This window comes from Mesoplodon bidens (assembly GCF_964165515.1).
Source record: "Mesoplodon bidens genome assembly, chromosome: 2".
In the NCBI taxonomy this organism is placed as follows: Eukaryota; Metazoa; Chordata; class Mammalia; order Artiodactyla; family Ziphiidae; genus Mesoplodon; species Mesoplodon bidens.
Genome location: NC_138177.1, coordinates 107199715 through 107224879, shown reverse-complemented (window position 1 = coordinate 107224879; position 25165 = coordinate 107199715). Strand labels below are relative to the sequence as shown.

Genomic DNA, 25165 nt, shown 5'->3' with positions numbered 1-25165 from the left:
CATACTTTCAGTATTTCATTTGATGCTTAAAAGGAAATATGAAGAATTGTCCAAAACCAGCTCCAGTTAGCCATCCCATAATAGCACCACCAGGAGTGTGCCAGGCTATAAGGGCCAAAGCAAAAGCTCAGAGGGACATCAGAGCAAAAGGCTGGAAGTGCTAAAGCAGGTGGGTCTGAGCCATGACAGGCAGCAGGAAAGAAAGAAGCATCCTCAGTAGATATTAAGCTATCAGGGCATCCTGATAAGGCACATTCCTATTCTATGAGCTCACAGACTGCATGTAGCCAAAATCAGTCAACAGTCTGCCTCTCATCTTGATGGGAAGTTGGTTCTTTGAAAATGTGCTTCTATCGCCTCACTTCCTACAACACACACACACACCCCAAATCCTCCTCTCTCAAGCTCAGTTTCTGATTGAAATGCTCTGCTGATCCTCAAAAAGAAAAGGAGAAACTTCAAAATCATAATGAAGGTATCACTGTACCAATGCTTTGGGAGGACTTTCTTCCTCTCAACTCTTACCTTCCTCACCTGGAGGTGCACTCAGGCTCCAGACAGGAAGGCCAGGAGCTGAGCACACCTGAGGGCAATCTGTGAAGTTCAGGCACACCACACTGGCTCGGCTTTCCCAAAAGAAAAGAAAAGAAAAAAAAAATGTGAGACAGCTACAGGCAGGTGACTCAAGGGGCACAGCTACACATCCAGTGCCTTTGTGCAAACTGTAAAAATGTGCCTCCTTTAGGGCCTTGGATCGGAAACATTTTTTATTCCTCAAGGCTGAAGCACTTGTGAGCCCAATGAGAGAAGTAGGGCTATATTCCTCCTTTGTTGGACATCTTTGTGCAGGACAGAAACTGCCTAAGTGCACCTGGTAGCTGGCTATGTGAGAAGGAGGTACTGGAGGGCTAGGGGTAATGAAAAACAAAATGCCTGACCCCTACTCTATACACCCCAAGGATGAGACCCTTTTCCTTTGCAGCTGGAGTTTCATCTGTGGTTGGATCTCCCCGAGAAGACACTAACCTCCGAGTCTTTCTCCTCCATGCTGCCCCCAGCACTAACCCTGCTCAAGGCCTGTGGTATCAATACTTAAACTAGGCTGAACTAGGAAGAATGAACAAATAACTTAGAAGGCCATTTGGAGAGGGGCGATGTGGTGTCATGGGAAGTCTGCAGGATATGGAAGCAGCTGGCCTGGCAGGCTGGCTTGATAAGTGTCCACTTGGTGAGGCAGAACTGCATTTCCCAGAGTTCCCTTCCCTGCACGTGTCCCATCAGAGTGGCCACAGGAGATAGTCTTGTGGGAGATCTGAAGGGGAGAAGCAAAGCAATGGTCCTCCTGTAGCTCACACCTGTTGCCACTAATCTTCTGACTCACCTTATTGGCCCCAAACAGGTGTCTTTCTTTGCTGCTCTTGCCGCCCCAGAGCTCTCCAGTATGAAAGCAATTGCAGCTGCCACCTCCCAGCCCCCATTCCAAACTCTCTAGCTACAATCTCTTGAATTCTTAGCTGACAGCCAAAGAAACCGACCCCATTCCAGTCAGCTGACCTCCCTCCCCTCCCAGGTAAAATGCCAGCATTTTCACAGGGGCTTGGAGAGACAGGGCTTTTGAGCAAAGAAAGGATGAGAGCAGAGCTTGTTGGCACCACACCAGGCTGGTCGGGGAGGTGTTTTGGGGTGTTTTCCTCCAAACCCCACCATGACTGGCATCACATACTCTATTTAGTTTCACGATAAAGGTGATTACTTATGACCTTATTAGCAAAGACTATAGATACCTCAGAGAAGGCCTCCACTGTTTAAGTTCTTTTCCAGTTTTAGGGACATGCCGGAACATGGAGCAGTTCAGACGAGGAGGTCGCTCAGCCCTCCCTGCTGTTTTACCCTCTGCCCCGTCTGCACCCTCCACTGCCGACATCCATGTCTACTCCCTTCATCCCGCCACTCTCTCCCTTTCATCCTGCTGTGTTACTGCCCTGTCCTCCATCTGTCTTGCCAAAAATGAACAAAGGAGTATAAGCTACCCTAGGATGGCTTGACACAGAAAAGATGTCTTTTCAAAATCCCAGAATGTCACGGTAAACTCGCTGAGAAACAGTATGATGACTGTATCAGCTTTTCCAAACTCAGTCTCTGTGAAAAAAAATGTTGAGCACTTGACTCATTTGCTGACAATTTGGGACAGTTAAACAGGGGAGTAAGAAGAGAGAAAGAAGAAAGGAATAAATAAATGGTTTCTTTTTATCCATAGGTAAGTGATTCAGGTGCCAAGGCTCACGAATCTTGGAATACAGTCAGCTACAATCATGGCTGATTCTCCAGATGAAGAGACCAAATACTGGCAAAACAAGAAGCAGATTTGGACCATCACATTCCTACTCTACTGGATGCTGAGAAATGGACGCAGGACAACCACCCCCAAGTTTCCTGGTACTGCTGCTGTCATTACAAAATCCTCACTCCTTCAAGGTATCATCTCTTGCCCCTGCCAGAGAAAACCAGTCTTTAAAAGAAACTAAATCCAAGGTCACTTACTTCCACATAAAGAGAATATTTTGTTGGCTGCCAAAATTCATTTTTCTAATGTACTCTTATCCAATAACTTAAGCCTGGTGCACTGGGCACAGTCCAACTTGGGTAATTCCATCCTGCCAACCAAATTCCCCCAAGGAGTTTGAACTGGACATGATATTCAATATTATTCTTCACTTCTTCAGCTATCCCCTCATTAATTAAACTAATGCTTTTCATTTCCAAAGCATGATGCGGATATGGGGATGGAATTTCTAAAAAGGGATTATTCTTAAGAATTTAGTGATGAGAGGTTCCATTACATGAATTCAGTCAAGTTATTTGGAAGTCAAATCTGGATTCATTTATTTAACAGATAGTTATTAAAGTATATGCCAAGTACTGTTCTCAACATTGTCGATGCAACAGGCCACAAGAAAAGGTTTCTACCCTCAAGAAATAAATATTAGAACAAGTATATGAGATGAAGTTGGAGTGAGGGGCAAGAATCAGACCATTTAAGCCATGATCTAGAGTTTGGATATTATTATAAGGACAGTTGGAGAGTATTGGTGGAATGATGTGGTCAGATTTGGGGTTTTTTTTTAATAAGATCACCATGGAGGAATATCTGTGGGCCAGGGTCCTAGTCTTCTGCTATTTTCCACTGGAATTGAATTATTTGGGGGTCAACACAACTGTGGCCCTCTTCTCCTCCCTGCAAGCCCTCAAACAGCATTGAATCTTGGTTCACTCAGAGGGCCAAAGAGGCCAAAGCCACAGTTTGGCCACATGGGCCATCAGCACTGCATCATTACATGATGAATGCTGCTTCCCTCTTCCTCTCTATATCTGGCTGTATACTTCACAGGCTCCCTTTGGTCATATGAGACACCAGACAAAAGAAGGTAAATGAAGAAGCATTAGTTCATCTCCACTGCTCCAAGAGCTGCCCATGCTCTGCTGAAGGTAGTTCAGGGACAAAATCAAGGAGCAGAAACATCGATACATACATGTGGCTTATTGAATGGTGGCATTCTTAGATGAGCATTACCATTGAAAAGAATCATTTAAAACTTTCTAGTTATTGCCCATCCTGTGAACAGTGACATATATAAATGAGACAGTCATAGAATCTGGACATAGAAGGGGATATTAGTGGTCATCAAGTCCAACCTTTCACCTAGGTATAAGATTTTATATTGAATCCTCCTAAATATCTTTTTGTTAGTTTAGATTTATCCTTCTACCCAGTTGAGATATTTTTGAATATTAATTCTCCTATCAGGCATATTAACTAACCATCCATGTTTTATGACAGATATAAACTCAATAACACACTGTGGCAAAGACAGTTCTCACCAAATATGCCATGTACTCCCCTGCTTTTCCCAGACTCTTTTGTAATTGGGTTGGGGCCATGTGACTTCCTGTGGCCAATGGACTGTGAATGAAGGTGATGTCACTTCTGGGCCAAGTCATTTAAGAGCCAGTATGATTCTTTTATTCTTACATTCCCCTGACACAGAGACCTTGTAGGCCACAAGTTCTAGATGCCATAACTACAGGGGGAGCTTACATGAATTCCATTAAAGACTCTACATTGAGCTACAAATTGAATTTATCACCCAAAGACTTAAAAAGAGTAAATTAAATGTCATTAAAATCCATGTACACTAAAGTCCCAAGGACCATGGTAGTTAATCCACTGAAGGTTTTTAAGCGTGGCTGTGATATAATCAGATTTGAATTTTAGAGATGTATCTGATGGGGAGCAAACTGGAGGGAACTAAGACGGGAAGCAGGAAGAACAGCTAAGAGGCTGGCTCAACGGCATCTGGAAAAGGGGTGATGATTGTGGGAGCCACTACGAGCTGATGAAAAGCACAGTTCTGTCATAATCACTTCATTTCTACATTTGCCAGTGTTGCTAGGCTTGTGTCAGGGAAATGACCAAATGCATAGCCCTGAACCTGCTCTTGCCCACCACTCAGGCTGGTTCTGTCCATTCTCTCTCATCTGTCCTCTGGCCACTTGTACCCCTTTTGGTTTCCTTCACTGCCTTGAGGACTCTTTCCAAAGCTGAGCTTTTGCACAAGCTCCTTCTTATGTTTAGAATGTTTTCCTACTTTGTCCCCTTTTCCAGGCTAATTCCTCAAACTTTAAATCTCAAATTTCTCAGGGAGGCCTCCCCGACCCCATAAACCAAGTTAGATCCCCTCACTTAAACCATTTGCCCTTTGCTCTTCCCCTTTCAGACATTCAATACCCCTGCAATCACTGCTTACAAAAGCACTTTCTCTCTTTTTGAGACTAAAAAAATTCCTTGAGGGCAAAAACCATGCCTGTTGTGTTTATGCCTAAGAACTTAGAACAGTGCAAAGTAGGTGTTCAAATAACATTTGTCGAATAGGATTATCTAATAATTTGTTCTGAAAATGTGTCAAAAGTAAGTATGATGCTAAGTGGATTGCAGGTTTTAAATCTCCCCTTAACCCTCTTACACTGTTGGTGTGGGAATGTAAGTTGGTGCAGCCACTATGGAAAACAGTATGGGGGTTCCTCAAAAAACCTAAAAATAGAATTACCATATGATTCAGCAATCCCACTCCTGGGCATATATCCAGACAGAACTCTAATTCAAAAAGATACATGCACCCCTGTGTTCACAGAAGTGTTATTCACAATAGCCAAGACATGGAAATAACCCAAATGTCCATCAACAGAAGAATGGATAAAGAAGATGTGGTACATATATACAATGGAATATTACTCAGCCATAAAAAAAGAAAGAAAGAATGCCATTTGCAGCAACATGGATGGGACTAGAGATTATCATACTAAGTGAAGTAAGTCAGAAAGAGAAAGATAAATACCATATGATATCACATATATGTGGAATCTAAAATATGACACAAGTGAAGCTACCTATGAAACAGAAAAAGACTCACAGACATAGAGAACAGACATGTGGTGGCCAAGGGGGAGTGCAGGTGGGGGAGGGATGGACTGGGAGTTTGGGATCAGCAGATGCAGACTATTATATACAGAATGGACAAACAACAAGGTCCTACTGTACAGCACAGAGAACTATATTCAATATCCTGTGATAAACCATAATGGAAAAGAGTATTAAAAAGAGAGAGAGAGAGAGAGTGTGTGTGTGTGTGTGTGTGTGTGTGTGTGTGTGTATCACTGAATCACTTTTCTGTACAGCAGAAATGAACACAACATTATAAATCAACTATACTTCAATTAAAAAGAAAAATAATCTCCCCTTTTTGTTTTCCGCCCTTCTCCAGATTCTGGATGATTCCTCTTTCCTTAAGCTTCCTCAGAGATGACCTACAATGATTCTTTTCATTTTCTGGGGTTGTCATTGCTTCAGTGCAGGGATCTACAGACTACAGCCCAGCCCAATTCTGGCTAGCTGCCTGTTTTTATAAATAAAGTCTCATTAGAACACAGCCACACCTATTCATTTCCAAATTATCGGTGGCTGCTTTCACACTACAAAAGCAGACTTGAGTAATTGCAACCTAGACCACATGGCCCACGAAGCCTAAAATATCACATTTACAGAAAAAAATTTGCCAACCCCTAGTCTAGGGTAAATTTTTGAACTCATTTAAGACAGCTATGTGATTTCTTTCTGTCAGCTCATCTATATTTGGATGTTTCCTCTTTGCCCATCTTTGAACTGCCTTTACAATTTGAGATGTATTCTTTCTATTAAAGAATTCAGAACAAAATAGACACCTGCCTATTATCATCTGCTGACATATATCCTCTGCCCCATGCAGTGTCTCTTCCACATTTGTTACTTTTTATGATAAAGTTCATTTATTTAAAACAAAAATCACTTTCTCATTTTTGAAGTTACTCGATTAACATTTTCTTTTCTTTTCCAGTTTTATTGATACACATGACAGAACATTATATAAGTTTAAAGTACACAGCACAATAATTGGATATATGTATATATATGTAGTGAAATGATCACAGTAAGTTTAGTTACCATACATCACCTCTGCCTCATTTGTTCTCCTTGCTCTACACCTGTGTAACAAAGTCCATTTTATCACCCTAAGTATTTTTGCAAGATGCATTTCACTCTCAGTTTCCTTTTGCGGGTTATATTCGTTCTTGATTATGTGCTCCTCTGCCCATGACCCTTTATGATAAGAACTCACCAAACAGCTCTCTTTGCAGACACAATCATTCCTTTCTTCAGGATCACCTCCACTTGTGTTATCAGAATTTTTTTGAAAGTTACTTATCTCTCAAGATTGGATCTCTTGATATACCTGTGAGTTTTTCTTTCTTTTTTTCAAAAATTTTCAAGTGTTATTTTGAGTTTTGAAAGCATGTCAGAAGGAGCCAAGATGTCCTTCCTGAGCAATTTTGGGCTCTCAGATGATTCCCACTCACCTTCTACTATCCTCCCTCCAGTTCCCACCTGGTCAGTATCATGGGTTGAATTCTGTCTCCCCCCAAAAAGATGTGCTGAAGCCCTAAGCCCCCGTACCTAAGAATGTAATATTTTTTGGAAATAAGGTCTTTATAGAGACAATCAAGTTAAAATGAGGTCATATGGGACTTCCCTGGAGGTCCAGTGGTTGGGACTCCATGCTCCCAATGCAGGGGGCAAGGGTTCCCCTGGTCGGGGAGCTAAGATCCCACATACCGCATGGTGCAGCCAAAAAAAAAAAAAGGAGGTGATAATCTATAACGAGGGCATCTTTATCTCCAATAAAGAGGAGAAATTTGGACCCAGAGACAGACACACCACAGAGAGAACACTACATGAACATGAAAGCAGAGATGGGGCGATATATCACAAGCCCATGAACACCAAAGATTGGGAGCAAAGCACCAGGATCAAGGACAGAGGCATGAGACAGAGTCTTCCTCCCAGGCCTCAGGAGGAACCACGCCTGTCCACACCTTGATCGTAGACTTCTAGCCTCCAGAACCCTTAGACAACAAACTTCTACTGTGTTAAGTCACCCAGTTGGTGGGAATTTGTTACAGCAGCCCTAGCAAACGAATACAGTCAGAATCAGTCCAGAGATGTGAGAATTTGCAGGCTGATTCCAACGTGAGCTCCACCTCATTTCCCCTGGGTCTGCTGACTCTAGCTCCTGCCGTCAGAGCCTGTGGTCATCCCAGTAAAGATCTTCAGACTGAAGGTTAACCTCCAGATATGTTCATCTCAGTAACTCCAAGATGGGGCCTCAGATCTGACTTTCATGAGGCCATAGATGTAATCCTGAGGCATGAGAAGCAGTGAGGGCCTAACTCACTTCGTGTAGTTTAGTCTCCTTCCTGGCCCCAGGGCCTTAGCACAACACTCGAGAACTGACATCTGACCCACATCTGCTGCTAACCTCAGCCAGGATCCAGGGCCCCCAGTGGGCTCCTGTGCTGCCTGGTGTCCCCAGGTGCCCCTTCCCTGAACAGATCTAGGTGGGTGCCTGCCACCCACCTCAAACCTTTGCCAGTCCTTCTCCACTCCAGGCCCTAGTCCAGTGACAGATCTCCCAAATAAGTCTCCCAAATTATTATTCTTGGTTCATATGGGGGGAAACTGAGGCAGATAAAGGTTACGACCCTTGTCCAGGATCACAAAGCTAAGTGGCGCCCCTGGGACTTGAACTCAGGCAGTCTGCCTCCAGAGCTACTCTTTTCTCCCACCCTTTCTCACAAGGATAAGCAGTTTGCCCACCATGCTGGGCAGCTTTGAAACAGGTTCCCTATCATCCATCACCTTACCTACCTGCTTCAAGCAGATGGTCACCAGTAAGCCCCTCTTCTAGAGAAATCCTAGAATACCCTTGGGGATGAGTCAAACAAAGGGAGGGAGTGTTAAGGGTGGGCAGGGGTCAAGGGCTCCAGCCCTGATCCTGTCCCACTAAGAGAGTCTTTCTCAGAAAAGTAGAAAGACCAACAGATTACTAATGTCAGTCATTTAAGGACACATCCCCTGTCCAGTGAAGCATCCCAAGGTGCGCTTAAGGGGAAAGTCTGGGTGGATGAGATTCAGTTGACCCTCAGCCCATCTGTCCTTCACTCAGTGTGACTATCTGCCCTCACCTGCTCTCTTCAGCGTCCCAGCTTCTCTTCCGCTTGACTCAGCCAGCTTCACGAGCCACAAAAATAATCTCCTCGCTATTGGCCTACAGCTTTTCAGACTTTATCAGGCAGCCTCTATAACCAGGTATAGCTCAACTCTTAGGGACAGAACACCTTGACGCAGCTCCACCACCCTTCCCCCACCTCTAAGGATTCAGGATGGTCCTGACAGGCAGCCTGCAAGGAAAATGATTCCTGGCTGGAATTAAATAATAGAAAGCTTCTAGCAATCTAAATTTGACACTGATAACTGAAAGATTTAAGGCATTAGCCATAAGACTGGGCAGGAAAGACTCTACTCCATTCCTAGGCATTTGAACCTGCCTGTGATGTAAGTCTGGCTTAGCTCTGGACGAATGTGCCCTTGAACTGGCAGGTTATACCTTCATACTTAAGGGACTATTAATCAGCACAAAGCCTCAACAGGCAGCTGGATTTTATAAGGAAGAGGGGAATTAGAGAGGGCACAGGAGGTGCTGAGCAGAGACAGTGCTTGGCAAAGAGGAATGGTGGCAGCTCTGTCCTGCCAAGATTACAAAAGCAGGAAGGGAGTTATAGGAAGTGCTCCGTAGATGGAGCCTACTTGAAAGGGCAGCACCCCAGCTCCCACTCTCCAAGCCCCACCTGCGTAGTGAGCCTGAAAGGGTTAAACAGTCAAATCCATATCCGGCAGCAGCTAGGAGGGCTGTTTGTTATTGCAACACAGGAAGTATCAAGGATCTCAGTTCAGAGGGGAAAACCTGTTTTCGCTTATACTCAATCTGAAAGCATCTCACTTCCTACCCAAAAGCCAAGGACATAAAAACCACTCTCGGGGCTTCCCTGGTGGTGCAGTGGTTGAGAGTCCGCCTGCCAATGCAGGGGACACGGGTTCGTGCCCCGGTCCGGGAAGATCCCACATGCCGCAGAGCAGCTGGGCCCATGAGCCATGGCCGCTGAGCCTGCGCGTCCGGAGCCTGTGCTCCGCAATGGTAGAGGCCACAACAGTGAGAGGCCCGCGTACCGCAAAACAAAACAAAACAAACAAAAAAACCCCACTGTCATCCCTGTAGCCTACAGGGACAGAGTCCATGCAGACCTCAGCGGGAGATACCATCCCCCAAATAGCAGCTGGGCCAGTTTCTGCAGAGAGCAGAACTGAAAGAAGCAGCCTCTGCAAACTGAGAACTCTCTGCAATCAGCAGAAGGAGCTTGGGGCAAGGAAGGACAGAGTAGTGTCACTAGAAACTCAGGACCCTCTGTGCATCCCAACAGAGACCCCCTCTTCCTCGGGCAAGTAAGGAGAGAGAGTGTGGTGAGCCTAGGAAGAGGTGACTGATTGGGCAGAAATGGTGGGGGAAGAGGATGACTGTGGTTTTTGCTCTGGTGATGGAAGTGAACGTAGCAAAGAAGAGAAGTGATGGCTTAGTCCCATGGGTGTTACTGTTTCCATAGCCCCAGGCCCTGGCCCACAAACTTGTAATCCCAAGCAAGGCAGCTGTGTGCTCTCATGGTCCAAGGAGAGAAAATAGAGAGGACATAGATGCTTGGTTAGCTCAGCAACACTCCACCCTTGTCTCCTTTGGGTTCCAGCCCTCAGGCCCTGGACGTGCTTGTCACCATGAGTGAGCTCTTGGGGGACAATGGACCCAATGACCACATCAGCTACAGTTTGCATCCAAAAAGAACCATTCCAATGGAACATGGCAGAGGACATACGAGAGGATGGGTAAGCAATATAGAATAAGGATAGTGGGGGAAGGAGTGGGGAAAGAGGTCTTTGAGCTCAGATAAAGTCATTTCTTTAGCCAGATCTAAAGCTGTCATTAATTCCCTAAGATAGAGGCATTTTAAGTTACAACGTACCTGATGCCACTTGAAGCTTATTGTGTTGATACCACATTTAAATATTAACTGATATAATTAACTGTTTAGTTAACTGGATACAGTTCTCATTTCACATGTAAGGTTAGTCATTCTCAACAAATCTTTTGATTGCCTCTATAAAATTCAGAGTTAAAGAACCCCTTAAAGCATCTGCGGATGCCCCCAAACTGTCATCCATAGTCACTCCCGCAATCTGAGGGCAAATTTTGAATAAGTAGTCATTCTTATCAAATGCTTCCCTAGCAATGCTTGCAGCTGTGTGATGTGGTGCCCATCACAGAGCCAGTATAAATCATATCACTAAAGGAGCACACATTGCTTAGCCCAGCCCAGGAAGACTTCAGAGATTTTGTTGAACTAGTTTGGGGCCAACTTTTGGATGAGGACAGAAGGGGAACTGAGATCGCTTCATCTGGTGTTAACTAAAATGAAGGTTAACATGCCAAGTATGTGGGTCACTGACTAAAAATAAGACAACAGATTGGAGAACTAAAGTTGTGCCTAGGAAGATGTGTTAACACTGAAGAAAAGGGTGTAAAGACAGGAGGATCTGATACTGAGAGCTGGTTCCCTCATGGATAAGAAGTATGAAGCAAACACAAGAGGAGACAAGAGCGGGGAGGGGAAGTTGGAAGGCCTTCAACAAAGCTTCCCTTTCGTGCACCACCACGACTTCTTCCCCTGCCCTCAGAACAGTTCCTGATGGTGCTGGTGGGAGGCTTATTTCCAATAATCCCTCAAGTCCACTCAATCTTCCTTCTCTGGCAAAGTAGAGAGGAGGATCCATTTTGCTGAAGGAAACACTTGGTTCTCACAGACTCAAGAAGTATAACCCACTTCTCTTCAGACATCTCTATTCTGTTTTCCTAAGACAATGTATGAATTAAGCTACAGTGGGCCCCAAAGAAGCCAATTGAAAGCATTGAGTGTGTTTAGGAGGAAGAAATCTTCCCTCTAGCCTTCTAGGTTCTTCTGGCTGGTCTAAGAATTAAAGTGACATGAGACAGATTAACAATAGAAAAACTTAATTTCATATGTATGGGAACCCCACATACATGGCAGGGTCAGAAACCTCACGTACTTTAAGAGGTTCAAAGACAGAAAGATAAAATGCGGTATGTATGTCATCCTGAGCTAAGGAATGGGATAGGGGCCTGGTGCTTCCAAGGACAGGAAGGTCATTCAAAAGACAATAAGAAGAAGAGCAGATGTTTGGTAATTAGATATTTGCTCTGCCATACAGATGGCGCCATGTCAATAAAATTTATCTCTGGTAATGACTCTTTTCTGGGGAACATCCCCAATTTAAATTCTTCTAGGTAGCTAAGGGAGGGGTAGTGGTTTCTCTTGAACTACCAGGGTCTCAATTGCCTTTAGCTCAAAATAATTCTCACATAAAGTGACACATTTCGGGGAAGCTCACTCTGAACACTTACTAGTCTGCTTAGGTTCCAGGATTCTAGGATGGAACACCATTTACTAGCAAATCTTATACCACTACAGCCCCCCAAATTTTCCACATAGAGTTTCTTCTCTGGGCCCTCACAAGCCCTTGTGAACATGTCTCAGGGGATACCAGGCCCCTTGAGTAGGACTATGAGAAATTTTTCCAAATCTCTCCATACACAGCAAGTTCTCCTCACACTTGAGTGTGTGTGTGGTGGTGGGGAAGGGGTGACTGGGAGGGTATACATCATCATTTCATTCACACCCTAATAAATCTAGAGAGTGCTCGCTTCTTCTTAGAAATTATTCATAACACCTCCTGTTTGTTGTTTGTCTTCAAATATTCCCTGTTCTTTGTTTGGCCTCTTCAGGGCACAAGTGGCCAGTCCCAGTAGGTTTTCTTTCTAATGTGATTCTTCCTTTATAGTTTGCTAGAATGAACAGCAGTGGGAATTCTCAAATTATAGTAAGAAAAAGAAAAAATCTCCTGAAGAGATTGTTTTCAATGCAGATTTCTCAGGCCCTGTCCAAATCTATAGAATCAGGCTCAGGAATTTGCACTTTACTAAGCTCTCGCCTGTCACTCCCCACCCCAAGATCCAAAGTCAGGCGGTCCACAGAACATATGCTGTAAAACTTGGTGCTGGGGCTTCCCTGGTGGCGCAGTGGTTAAGAATCTGCCTGTCAATGCAGGGGACACGGGTTTGAGCCCTGGTCCAGGAAGATCCCACACGCTGCAGAGCAACTAAGCCCATGCGCCACAACTACTGAGCCTGCACTCTAGAGCCCGCGAGCCACAACTACTGAGCCTGCAAGCCACAACTATGAGCCCGCGAGCCACAACTACTAAGCCCGTGAGCCACAGCTAGTGAGCCCACCTGCCACAGCTACTGAAGCCCGCGCGCCTAGAGCCTGTGCTCCACAAGAAGAGAAACCACCACAGTGAGAAGCCCGCGCACCGCAATGAAGAGTAGTCCCTGCTCACCGCAACTAGAGAAAGCCCACGCGCAGCAGTGAAGATCCAACTCAGCCAAAAATAAATAAATTAATTAATTAAAACAAAACAAAACAACAACAACAACAAAACATGGTGCTGAAGGATGTACTTTTTTTAAATGTTGAGTTTTGAGAGTTCTATATATATTCTAGGCCCAAAGCCTTTGTCAGGTATGTTTTTTCCCAGGCCGTAATTTGTCTTTTCATTCTTTTTACAGGATCTTTCACAGAGCAAAACTTAAAATTTTTATTAAGTCCAATTTATACATTTTTCCTATTATGGATCATGCTTTGGTGTCAAGTCTAAAAATTCTGCCTAGTCCTAGGTCAAGATGATATTCTCCTGTGTTCTTTTCTAGAAGTTTTATAGTTTTGTGTTTATATTTAAGACCATGATCCATTTTGAGTTAATTTTGTATAAGGTGTGAGGTTTAAGCCCAATCGCTTCTGCACCACTTACTGAAAAGGCTATTTCTCCTCCAATGGATTGCTTTTACTCCTTTGTCAAAAATTAATGGGGGATATTTGTGTGGATCTATATCTGGATTCTCTATTCTGTTCCACTGATGTATGTGCCTCTTCCTTCCACTAGCAATACATTGTCTCAATACTGCAGTTATATATTAGACCCTAACATTGAGAAGAGTGATTCTCCCACTTTATTCTTGTTTTTCAAAATTGCTTTGGCTATTCTAGGGCCTTTCTCTTTTTCTTTCCTATATAAATTTTAGAAGAAACTCATCTAGGCCTATAAGGAAACTTGCTGAGATTTAGATAGGAATTGCATTAATATGGATCAGTTGTGCGGTTTTTTGTTTTTTTGTTTGTTTGGGTTTTTTTTGGTACGCGGGTCTCTCACCGCTTCGGCCTCTCCCTCTGCGGAGCACAGGCTCCGGATGCGCAGGCCGAGCAGCCATGGCTCACGGGCCCAGCCGCTCTGCTGCATGTGGGATCCTCCCGGACCGGGGCACGAACCCACGTCCCCTGCATCGGCAGGTGGACTCTCAACCACTGCGCCACCAGGGAAGCCCTGGATCAGTTTTAAAATAGGACTATTTTTTTTCTTGCAGCAGAAGATTTTTAAAAAGCAGCTCTAAAGTCTTACCTGGTTAAAGTTATATTTTTACTTCCAGGCAGTACAATCTGTTTTTTTGGTTACAGAGAGACCTTGTTCTCTGAAGGCAGGGCAGGCACTTTGGCAACTTGGGGGACACTCATCCCCCAGCTGAACCCGTGTCTTTGAAGCCCATGGGAGTTGGGCCTGTGGGAAACCCACGGACAGGGCCCCCAGCTATTGCTGATGAATGAAGACTTGCCTGTGGGGTGGGGGTCTGACGTCACCTTCTACCACCGTTTTTCCCACCCACTTGCACATAAGCACATGCACAGGTCTAGAAATTAAGGAGCAATCGACTTCTCAGCAATCGACTAAATAGTCTGTGCTTCTGCCTTTACCATTCTGCTTCCAACCCTCCACAGGGAGCCTAAGGACAAAACAACATGGCTAGGTGCAGACACAGGTCAAAGCTAGGGCCATCTAAGCAGCTGGTGAGTAAGAGGGCTGTGACCACATCTCTGGGAAATGTGGACAGGGGCCAGCTTGACAAAGAGAAGGAGAAAACCCCCCAGGGGAGGGTGACGTGGGTAACTGTCAGCCCATCAGAAAGTGAAGTGGCACTTAGTAAGATCAAGACCAGCCCGAAGAGATGCTGGGGTCACGCACTTATCTGCACCAAAGGGCAGGAAGGATCCACCCGCCTGACCCAGGCACCTGGCCTTCTGAGACGGCCTTGCCTGCCCAAGGAGACTGCTAGGTGGCCTCCCAGCCCCCTGTACAACCCTGGTCGCTGGGTTTTCCATCCTTTGCTCATTTGTGACTATTGTCTGCCCTCTTTGTCAAAACTGATAGCAGCTAATTAGTGCTGAAGCCCAGACTGGAGCTTACTTCCATTCACCTTATTATTTCTCTTTTGGGCTAAAGCCAAGCAACGAACATTAACATTCCGCCTGCAGGGCAGGCACACATGCAAGCACGCTCACAGGCACCCACTCTCACAAGCATACACACATGTACACTCACATATCTGCACCCACATGTGTACACACATGCACACACGTACTTATAATACACACACTCATGCATATGCATCCACACGTGTACACACTCACATACACTTCAAACCTGGGATAGGAGAGGAACATAACAACTGCTGGCCCAGTTAAGAGACCACGGCAAGCAGGGATTCAGAATCTCTGGAGCCTCGGGCCCCTGGGGCCAGGAAAAGCCAAGGGCTGCGGCCTAGCCGGGGTTTTGTAGGCAGCTGTTTCCTCCTCCCCGCCTCCTGGTCCCCAAGAGCCTGCGCTCTGTAATTCATCGCTACATCTTAGGCCCAGTTTCCAGCCATTGTCAATCGAGTGGGAGACCTTCCAAGTTTCTGTGTCAATGGAGGTCAACTGTTCTAAACCCCAGCTCCCCCGAAGCATTCTGGGGCCAGCCTAGCTTGGATTTTAAACAGCAGAGCTGCCCTCCCTGGGTGCAAGCAGACGAGGCCGGGTAGCCCTCTAGTGGCCATGGCCGATGTGGCAATAGTCTTTGAGGGCCCAGGGACGCTGTGCCGAGGCTAGTCAGCTCTCCTGGAAGACACAGGAAGGAAGCACAGTAATAAAATGTTTAGAGCCTACCTCCTCCCTCTCCATCACCCTCAAATCCCCATGGGCACCAAGTCCTATCAGTCTGCCCTTCCCAACAGCTCTCCCGTGCCTCCAGCCTAGCTGTGGCCTCATCACCCAGGCTGAGTCATGCTGCAGTAGTCTCTTCCCTGGACTCTCTGCCTCCGTCGCTTGTGTCTAATTCTTTACACACTTTGCTGCCAAATTCTTTTTCCAGACGTTCACTGTTACCTTCTATGTTCTATGTTTAAGAGTCTTCCTCGCCTCCCCATTGTCTAAAGCGCTGATCCTCAAAAGGGAGATGCCCTTCCTGGAGAGGCATATCACCATCTCAGGACAGGTGAGTAGCATGTCCACATGGAGGCTGGCGACGTGGATGCTCTTCCCCCAAACCGTGCTCATACTGAACCACTTACTGAGGAGCAGTTCCTCCAGGTGTCCTAGCCCTCAAACGTAGAGAAGTGGCAAAAAATGGAGAATCACAAGTCCTCCGGGTATAAAGTTCCAACATCTCAGCCCTCCATAATCTGGCCTCGACTTCCCTTTCTAGCCTTAAGCTACAGCGTAATGTCGAGGTGAAGAATTAGAATCAGACTATCTGGGTTAGAGCCTCAAGTCTACAACTTATTAGCTTTGTAACTGTATAGAAGGTTCTAAATTCTTTGTTTCTTTGCGAAGCTGTTGAGGAGATATTTAAGTGAGATAGCCCGTGTATGAGATTTAGCCTAGTGCTTGGCACATAGTGACTGTTCAATTACCACTCACCTGTTAACAAGCCAACTGGTTCATTCACAGGTCCCGCACATGCCTTGAACTTTATAACTCTGCACTTTGGTTCTTGACATTTGATTTGTCTGGAATGTTCTCTCCCTCCTCTCTAATACCAAGACTCCACTGTTCTCCCAAACCCAGCTCAAATCTCCTCACCTGCTTAGGTACGGATATAATAATATTGGACCTGTCAACCTCAGACAATATGTATTGTAAGAGGAAACTTATATACTTTGTAACAGTTCACCATATAAATATATATACATATGGAGGTTTAATAGATAAGTATGATATTTTTATTGTCTGTACAACCATTTTGAAAAGTTAAATAAATCCTTGTAATGCATACTCTTGTGTTACTGGAATCAGTTATTTAAAATTCTTTTACATTTTACTTGTCTCCTTAAGCAGAGTATAAATGCCATGAGGATAAGACCTCTGTTTTATACTTACATTCTCCATAGACCATTTCTAACATAATACCTTCACTATATTAGCTACTTAGTAAACATTGCCTTCATTTAATTAATAAGTGACAGCATCTTTAATAATAATATTAATGTATGTTCTTATATCTTGAGGCAATTTTCTATTCATCATCTCATGATGATTGTCTAAATTCTACAACATCCCTGAAAGAAAAGCAAAGCTTAGGCCTCTTTCATAAGGAATTCCTTGTTGGCCACAAAATCCTGCAAGCAAGTTTTGTTATTTATATTTAAGTTACATCACAATAACACAGTCTCCAAACGGAAATATATCTGGGTTTAGAAGGTCAGGGGGTAAATTTTTTAAAGTATGCTTATGCCGTGTTTATTCACAACTAAAATGCCGGTACAGCCACTTTAGAAAACAGTTTGGCGGCTTCTTATAAAGTTAAACACAATAAGCATATGAACCGACAAACCCAGCTTAGGGTTTTTTTTTATTATTATTATTGTTTTATTTTATTTTATTTTTTTTTGCGGTACGCGGGCCTCTCACTGTTGTGGCCTCTCCCGTTGCGGAGCACAGGCTCTGGACGCGCAGGCTCAGCGGCCATGGCTCACGGGCCCAGCCGCTCCGCGGCATGTGGGACCCTCCTGGACCAGGGCACGAACCCGCGTCCCCTGCATCGGCAGGCGGACTCTCAACCACTGCGCCACCAGGGAAGCCCCAGCCTAGGTTTTGACCCTAGAAAAATGCAAAATGCACACTAACACTCATACAAAAACCTGTGCCCTAATGTTTATAGTCTATAAAAACAAAGAAGAGATCAGTGTTTGCCAGGAATTAGGGGTGAGGGTAGGGTCTGACTAAGATGCAGCATAAGAGAATTTACGGGGAGGGGTGATGAAAATCTCCTGATTGTGGTAGTAGTTGTACAAATGTGTGTGAAAACTCATAGAACTATATACCAAAACATACTGTACATAAATATAAAGTAAAACAACATTTTTTTAAAAACCTCAGAAGCAAACATATAGTTTAATCTCAGCAAGTACAGGAAAAACTGAATGGTGTCATTAATTAATTCAATATAAAGATACTGATCACCTATTATGTATAAGGCACTGAGTGGGCTAGGCAGAAAGGAAACCAGAAACAGGTGATAAAGCAGTTTTAAGAGCTTTGAAATCTGCTAGAGCTAAGACTGAACCCCTGGACTATCTCTTATGAAATGTGTGTTCTTAGGGAGGTTGCTTAATGTCTTCGAGCTTTAGTTTATGAGGATAATAAAACAGAGAATAGGGACATAGTAAGAGGCTGAAAATGATTATTATTATTATCATAGCATTGCTAATACTAAAGCTGGTGATGCCAAGAATAACAATGGCTCTACCTTCAAAATATATCCAGAATGTGACCAGTTTTGACATGTCTTTGTCACCATCTCGTCCAGGCCACTGTCAACTCCTGCAACAGCTTACTGCTCCCACCCTACAGTCTCTCCTCAACCCAGCAGTCAGAACAATCTCTTGAAAATGTAAGTCAGTTATGTCACTCATCTGCTCAAAACCCTGTTGTGACTCCCCATTTCACTCAGAGTAAAAGCCCAAGTCCTCCCTATTCCTACAAGACCCTGCCGGCTCTGGCTCTATCCGCCTCGCTTATATTACCTTCTACTGCTTTCCCCCTCACTCACTTGGCTTCTTCCACATTGACCTGTTGCTTTGACTTGAAGGCACTGGGCATTTATTCACAGCCTTTGCACTTGCTCTTCCCTCTGTCCAGGACATTTTCCATATGCCTGCATTGATCACTCCCTTACCTCCTTTGTGACTTTTCTCGAACATCACCTTCTCAAAAAGGAAAGAAAAAGAAAAAAGAAAGCTTATCCTGACCACTGTATTTAAAATTTCAAACTGCCCCACTTCCCGCAGCGCTAACAATCCCCTTTATCTTGCCCAACTTTTCCTCTTACCACCTTCTATATAACAAAACCAAACAAACACTGGCAGATGGTTCTCTCATCAGTTGCTGTGGGAGTATAACCTGGTACAACCACTTTGGAAATCTTTTAAAGATTTAAAGAGTATCTACTAAGGCTAAAAATACCCTGTGCTACTCCTGGATATAAATCCAACAGAACGGAGGGCTTCTGTCCACCAAAAGACACATTAAGAACGTTAATAGCAACTTTATTCAGAATATCTCCAAACTAGAAACAACCCAAATATCTATCTACAGTACAATGGGTAAATAAATTGTGATATTTTCAAATAATGGAATAATACACAGTAATTAAAAAATGAATTACTGATACCCTTTCCAACATGAATGAATTGCAAGCCTAATATTGAGCAGGAGAAGTCAGAAACAAAAGAGAACATTGTATATGATTTAATTCGTTTGAAGTTCAAGAAAGGCAAGGACTTCAATGATAGAGGTCAAATACAGCTACTTATTTCCCCAATGGGGAGGTAATCTAATCTCTCTGAAAATAATAATAAAAATATTCATCTTGCAGGGCTGGGCTAGTTGCAAATAACATACATCTAACAGCTAGCGCCCATTCCTGGCACAGAGTATTGACTAAATAACTGATAGTCTGTATTCATGTTATGTTCTCAATTCATGTTAGTTTAATAATTATTAAGCAAAGGATAGTGTTATGATATTCAACACAAAAGTTCCAACTGCATGTAACATTAATTTTCTCCAAATAGAAATTCCCGTTTTCTTCCTAATAGAATCCATATTTTTGTTCAGGGAAATCATATGTTCAGCCCAGAAAGATGAAGCATGACTAAGCCAAACATGGAACTCCCATGACCCTTTGCCAGACACCAACTTTCCCAATTCCCTCTTCTCCTAGAGGTGCCCATGTGCCCAGTTTTGGCCAATGAGACCTAAAGAGGAATTCTGATGGGAAACTGTTTAAAAAGATTTTTCCTCCTTGCTAAAAGGAGAAAGGCACACACTCTCTCTCGCTGTCCCCTGTTTTCTGCCTTTGGATGAATGATTCATGGAGCTGTGACAACCATATTTTGACCATGAGAATCACAGAGACAATGACCCAGAGTCCCAAAATAGCAGAATTATAAGGTCACCTATCTTCAGGTTTTTTATTCTAAGAGTTTATTAAGCATCTTGATTATTTAAGCCGCTGTTAGTTGAGTATTCTGTTACTTCCAGCTGAAATTATTCCTGACTATTCCCTTATAAAGGGTACAAAAGAGAGTCCTTAAACTGATCATTAAGGCATCTTCCCAAGCTCTCTTTAATTTTCCCAATGTCTGAGCACAACCCACCCCTTTCATGGTCCTTCCATGAGCCTCCTTCTTGCTAGTTTACCAAAATTCAATACCTTCATTTTCTAAGTCAAACACCTTTCAATGGTATATGATCACCATAACGAGGTCAGTAACTTTCCTCAGCCCTTGAGGCTAGGAAATAAAGACTTAGGAAAATTCTACTCAATTGCTGACTCTTGTCGGAGGTTAGCCAACTGTAAACATAACTAACCTGCATTTGCCGACCAACACCCTGGAGCACAAACCTTATAAATTTAAGTGTGCTGTGAATAGAAGGCTCATCCAAAAAGGGTTCCTTCCTGGTTGGCAAGGCAGACTGACCTTGAAGTTAATGACATCTAGGCCCCTCATGTGCTCAGGCCCCTTTCTAGGCCCTGTTTGGGGGCCCAAGCAATGTGTTCACATGATCACATGCTTTTGTAAAATGTGAAAGTTATTTTAGCCACAGTCATTTAGGACCTCAGTCTCTTTCCTCTCCAACTTACGCTCTGTTACACTCGCTCTTTTGTAGGTTGGTGTTAGAGAGACCACGGGCTGCTTGGGATTCAGCTAAGGGGAAGCTGAGTTGAAGACACATAGGGTTTATATTAAGAAGGTTATATTTATGCGGTTCACTTTCACATCTAGTTAAGTTATTGCTAGCTATTCTGGTGCAGGGATGGCTTCAGGCAATATCCCCACTGCCTACTTTGGCAATGCCAGAGGCCATACTGGGACATGCATGTGATCTATTCACCAGGCATTGGAAGTATGTGGGTAATGAAGGAGAAACGAGTTTTCAAACGTGTGAAGCAGAAGCTAGTCTGAGAAAGTTCTGCCAATATTCAGATATGTACAGTTATAAGCAGAGTATTTGATTCTCACAGATGCCTAGGCAAAAGTTCTGTCCTGCCATGAATATACTTGATAAGCAATGTATGCAATTCTAAACCCACAATATATTTTTTCTTTTTCGGTGTAAATCTTATAAAATGGAAGTTATCAGAATTCCTGGGTTTGTAGGGTACAAACCAGTGCTAATCCCATGGTGACCATGTCTATTTGTTTGGTTACATATTTTATACATCCAACATATTGGATCACATCACATCCTGAAGAGAATCAGCAGTTTTAGACAAAAAGAGGTGAAAAATTATCCATTGATGGAGCATAAGAACTTAAAGAGACAACCCAGGGACAAAATCACTATACATATTTATAAACAAATCAATGTATGTAATATAAAAATAATGTGATTATATAATCAAGTAGCATAATGCAATGTAGAAGTGTTTTGACACATTTTAATTATTCCTGTGCATGCCTTAATTTCAGATAATTTTCTATATTTATTCAGAATTCTTGAATCATATCAAAATTCAAAAGAAATTCTAGAAGTATGTGTATAAGATAATTTATTCACAAAGCATCATGTAATTTTTCTGGATTTTTTTGTTTCTGGTATCAGTCAGCATTTTAAAATTGTAATTTGTTGTAAATTTTTTTCTCATTCTAAGTAAATATTTGCTTTCATATCCAATTTTGTATTCCTAATTTTTCATTCTCTTTCTTAAAGAGTGCCCCTCAAATTGTGAAATCTTCTACACAACCCAGAGCTGTCTCTGAAGGTCAGGCAATGGTTGCAATCAATAGAGATTGCATTTAAAATTTGGATGTATGTTAATAAATTACCTTCCAAAATTTTGCATTAGTGTTTACTTCCACTAACAGTTTGTGAAAGTTTTTTTCACATCATTACTAAGTTTTACCATACTTTTAAATATTTATTAACCTATTAGGTGAAAAGTAGCAGCCCACTCTGCTTTTAATTTTTATGTTTAATAAATTAATGAATTACGAATGAAAAAAGATTGCAGATATCATTTGCCAGTTTGAGTACTTTGGAAGTTCTTTCAACTTCAGACTTTGAAAGGACAAGAATATTAAGTGAGTGGAATTAAAGCTGCTGTATAGAATGCCCTACTTAAAGTGAATGTAACTTGATATTAAATAGAACACTTCTCACCTCAATTTCTCTAGAGGGACTGATGTTATAGCTCTCAGGTACCAAGGTATATATGACACAGACTGCCACAAGAAGACTCTTAAAAGAAATCTGAGGTTTGATTTAAAAATTCAGAATATTTATGCAGGGGCTTCTTTTGCATTTCCAAAGTATAAAACGTTTTGGAAGAATGGGAGGCAAGAGGAAAGATCTAGAGAGAAGGATTTCTTTGGAGAAATTTGTCCTAAGAACCTCAAAACCTCTCATCCCCTGAGGAAATAAAGGAGGTCAAGCCTTGGAGGTGTTCAACATGGCCACTTTGAGAGTCTGGCAGGTGTTGTCTGAAGTTTGGGAGACACAGTGAGCTGAGGGCTAACTTCTGCCCCAGAAAATATGAAGGGTAGGAGAGAAAGTGTGTTGGGGATGATGGCGTCAAGGCAACTAGCCACTTTGTCTGGGAAATTACTTCACCCCCTCCATCAGTAGTACACGTGTTTTCCCAATACAGAGCCCCCAGGATCAAGAGTCTGCCATCCTAAGGCTGTTAGGATCCCCCTAAAGGACCACCTAGAAAGGGCAATGGGACCCCAGCAGTGTGTGGGTGGGTTCTCAGAGGAGAGGGTGGGCATCCAGCTGAAAAAGGGGCATCAACAAACACATCTCCAGAGAATCCGAAAGTGCCCTCAAGAGAATGTCAGCTTTAAACATGAGCCTAACTCAGCACAAAGCCAAGGAACGGCAGATACAGCAGAAGTAAGATCATTTCCTGCGCCCGTCTTCCCTTTCTCTGTGTTCCAACCCTAGGAGTATGCCTAATGAGGAAGGAGAAGAAAGAAAAGAGAAATAAAGGGGAAATGTGAGCTGCCAGACAAATGTGGGCCAGGGAAAGCAAGATTTGACATTAAATAGAATTCAGGGTTTTAATTATTCCCAGAGCTGTGTGTTCTAATGTGTCTTAGGTCGTGTTTGTGACTTAAAATGACCACAGGACTGACAGTCTATTACCTATAGGTGAATCGTGTTTATCCAGGACAGGAAAAGAGTGCCACACAAAATAAATGTCATCAGTAAAAACAAAAGTAGAGCTGCATTTTATCACCTCCACAAGTCAGATCTGTTTTAACACCTTTGTTACATTTGTTACATTAACCTAAGAATAAGCAGATAGAAAGCTACAAATAACCTAAAACTATAATTATGGTATTGATTGGATATTATTTTCTAATCCTTTTTTCTAAATCCTTTATTAAAATCCATATTCAGAAGTAGCCAAATTCATGTCTCTGTCTTGCCCTTAATCTGAATCATTCATTCATTCAACAAATATTTATTCAGCTTCCTAAATGCTACTTTGGTCCTGCCACTCACCTACTCAAGAATCTTCTGTGACTCCCCATTGCTTACAGCAGTGATTTTCCAAGGGAAGAACACTCCTCTGGGGAGGAATATCAGTAAGGCAGGGCTTCAATCTACCCTCACCTCCCTCTCTTTTCAGACACTCAGAGACTTGCCTTTGGGGAGGGGGTGTGACCTTCCTTCCCTCTCCAACCCACCCTCCTCACCACCCTAAAAGCCACTGTGATGTATCCCAGGACTCATTTAATTTGCTCTCAGCAGAGCCCCTATTTTCTGTCCACCGAAATCACTTGGATAAAAAGCAGATAGAATTATATTTCATTTGGATTCAACTTACATTTTCTTTTTTGTATTATCATTAAGCCGGGAATACAATATTCTCTGTTGGCAGTAGCCCAGCGATAATCGTTTTAGCTGAGATCACTTCTCTAATGCCATATCCTGGGGAAGGAAAGCTTATGGGGTTTTCATGACAGTTTATCTCTAGAGATTCCCCGGTCTTGGGGGGCCTTTGGGGGGTCAATCGGTTGGGTGGGAGAGGGAGGATTGGGACAGTAGGTATAAATGTCTGACGTGCGTCCAGCCGGTAGGGTATCTTTGTTGTTCACACACTTAAATGAATATTTAAATATTAAATTTAAAGATTCTAAGACAATATGCCTCTCTACTCTCCCCTGTGGTCTCCAGTACACTCTATTGGAGACGGCATGCGATGAATTTTTTTGAATTCAGTATGATTATCCTGTTGCAGCTTCTTGTAGATCACATTGGGAATGCCAAAAATAACTAATGATGGGAAACACATTCAAAATACAAGTATTGGGGAATAAGATTAACACTTGTATAACTATGTTTTCTTTTTTTAAAATTACTTCTTTATTCTCAGTGTTTAAGCTCAATGCAACAATTATTTACTATATGCTAAACATTGGGGATTTAAGAAATCAACAAGAAAAAGACTTGTGGGGGGGCTTCCCTGGTGGCACAGTGGTTAAGAATCTGCTTGGCAATGCAGGGGACACGGGTTCGAGCCCTGGTCCAGGAAGATCCCACATGCTACGGAGCAACTAAGCCTGTGTGCCACACTACTGAGCCTGTGCTCTAGAGCCCGCGAGCCACAGTTACTGAAGCCTGGGCACCTAGAGCCCATGCTCTGCAACAAGAGAAGCCACCACAATGAGAAGCCCATGCACCGCAATGAAGAGTAGCCCCCGCTCGCCACAACTAGAGAAAACCCGCGTGCAGCAACGAAGACCCAACAGAGCTAACAATAAATAAATAAATAAATAAATAAATAAATAAAATTACATGTAGGGGGCCGCAGGAGTTGGCCTGACCATAATCTTCAGCAGCCACCTCAAAGCTACCCAATCACGTGATGATGATGATAGTAAAAAAAAGTGTGAAATCTAATGGAAAGAGTGAAAATGCTATTTTTATTCATGTAAAACCTGTAATCTCAAAATACATGCTTATTATGAAAATACAGCTTCAAGACAAGATTTGACCCCTTCTTCCTGTCAGACTTTTTAGGTTGCCCCAAGAGAAGTTTATGGTCTATTGGAGTGAGAGACTGATGTGTGCACAATTAAATAAATTACTAGAAGGTAAATGCTATAATTGGGTATTGTGTTTTCCTAATGAACTCTTCCCAGGGTGGGCCAAGAGTGTTCCTTTTCTTCTGATA

The 25165-nt window shown here is 43.1% G+C and overlaps 1 protein-coding gene across 1 annotated transcript in view; it reads right to left on the bottom strand.

Annotated features, from left to right (window-relative positions):
- Nucleotides 1-476: 476 nt before the first annotated feature.
- The window catches only part of LOC308613053 (uncharacterized protein), a gene marked incomplete at its 5' end in the record, with an annotated part of 63058 nt that continues 38369 nt past the window's right edge, over nt 477-25165 (bottom strand). Inside the window, one exon of the mRNA XM_081225961.1 lies at nt 477-626. The remainder of the gene's footprint in view (nt 627-25165) is intronic.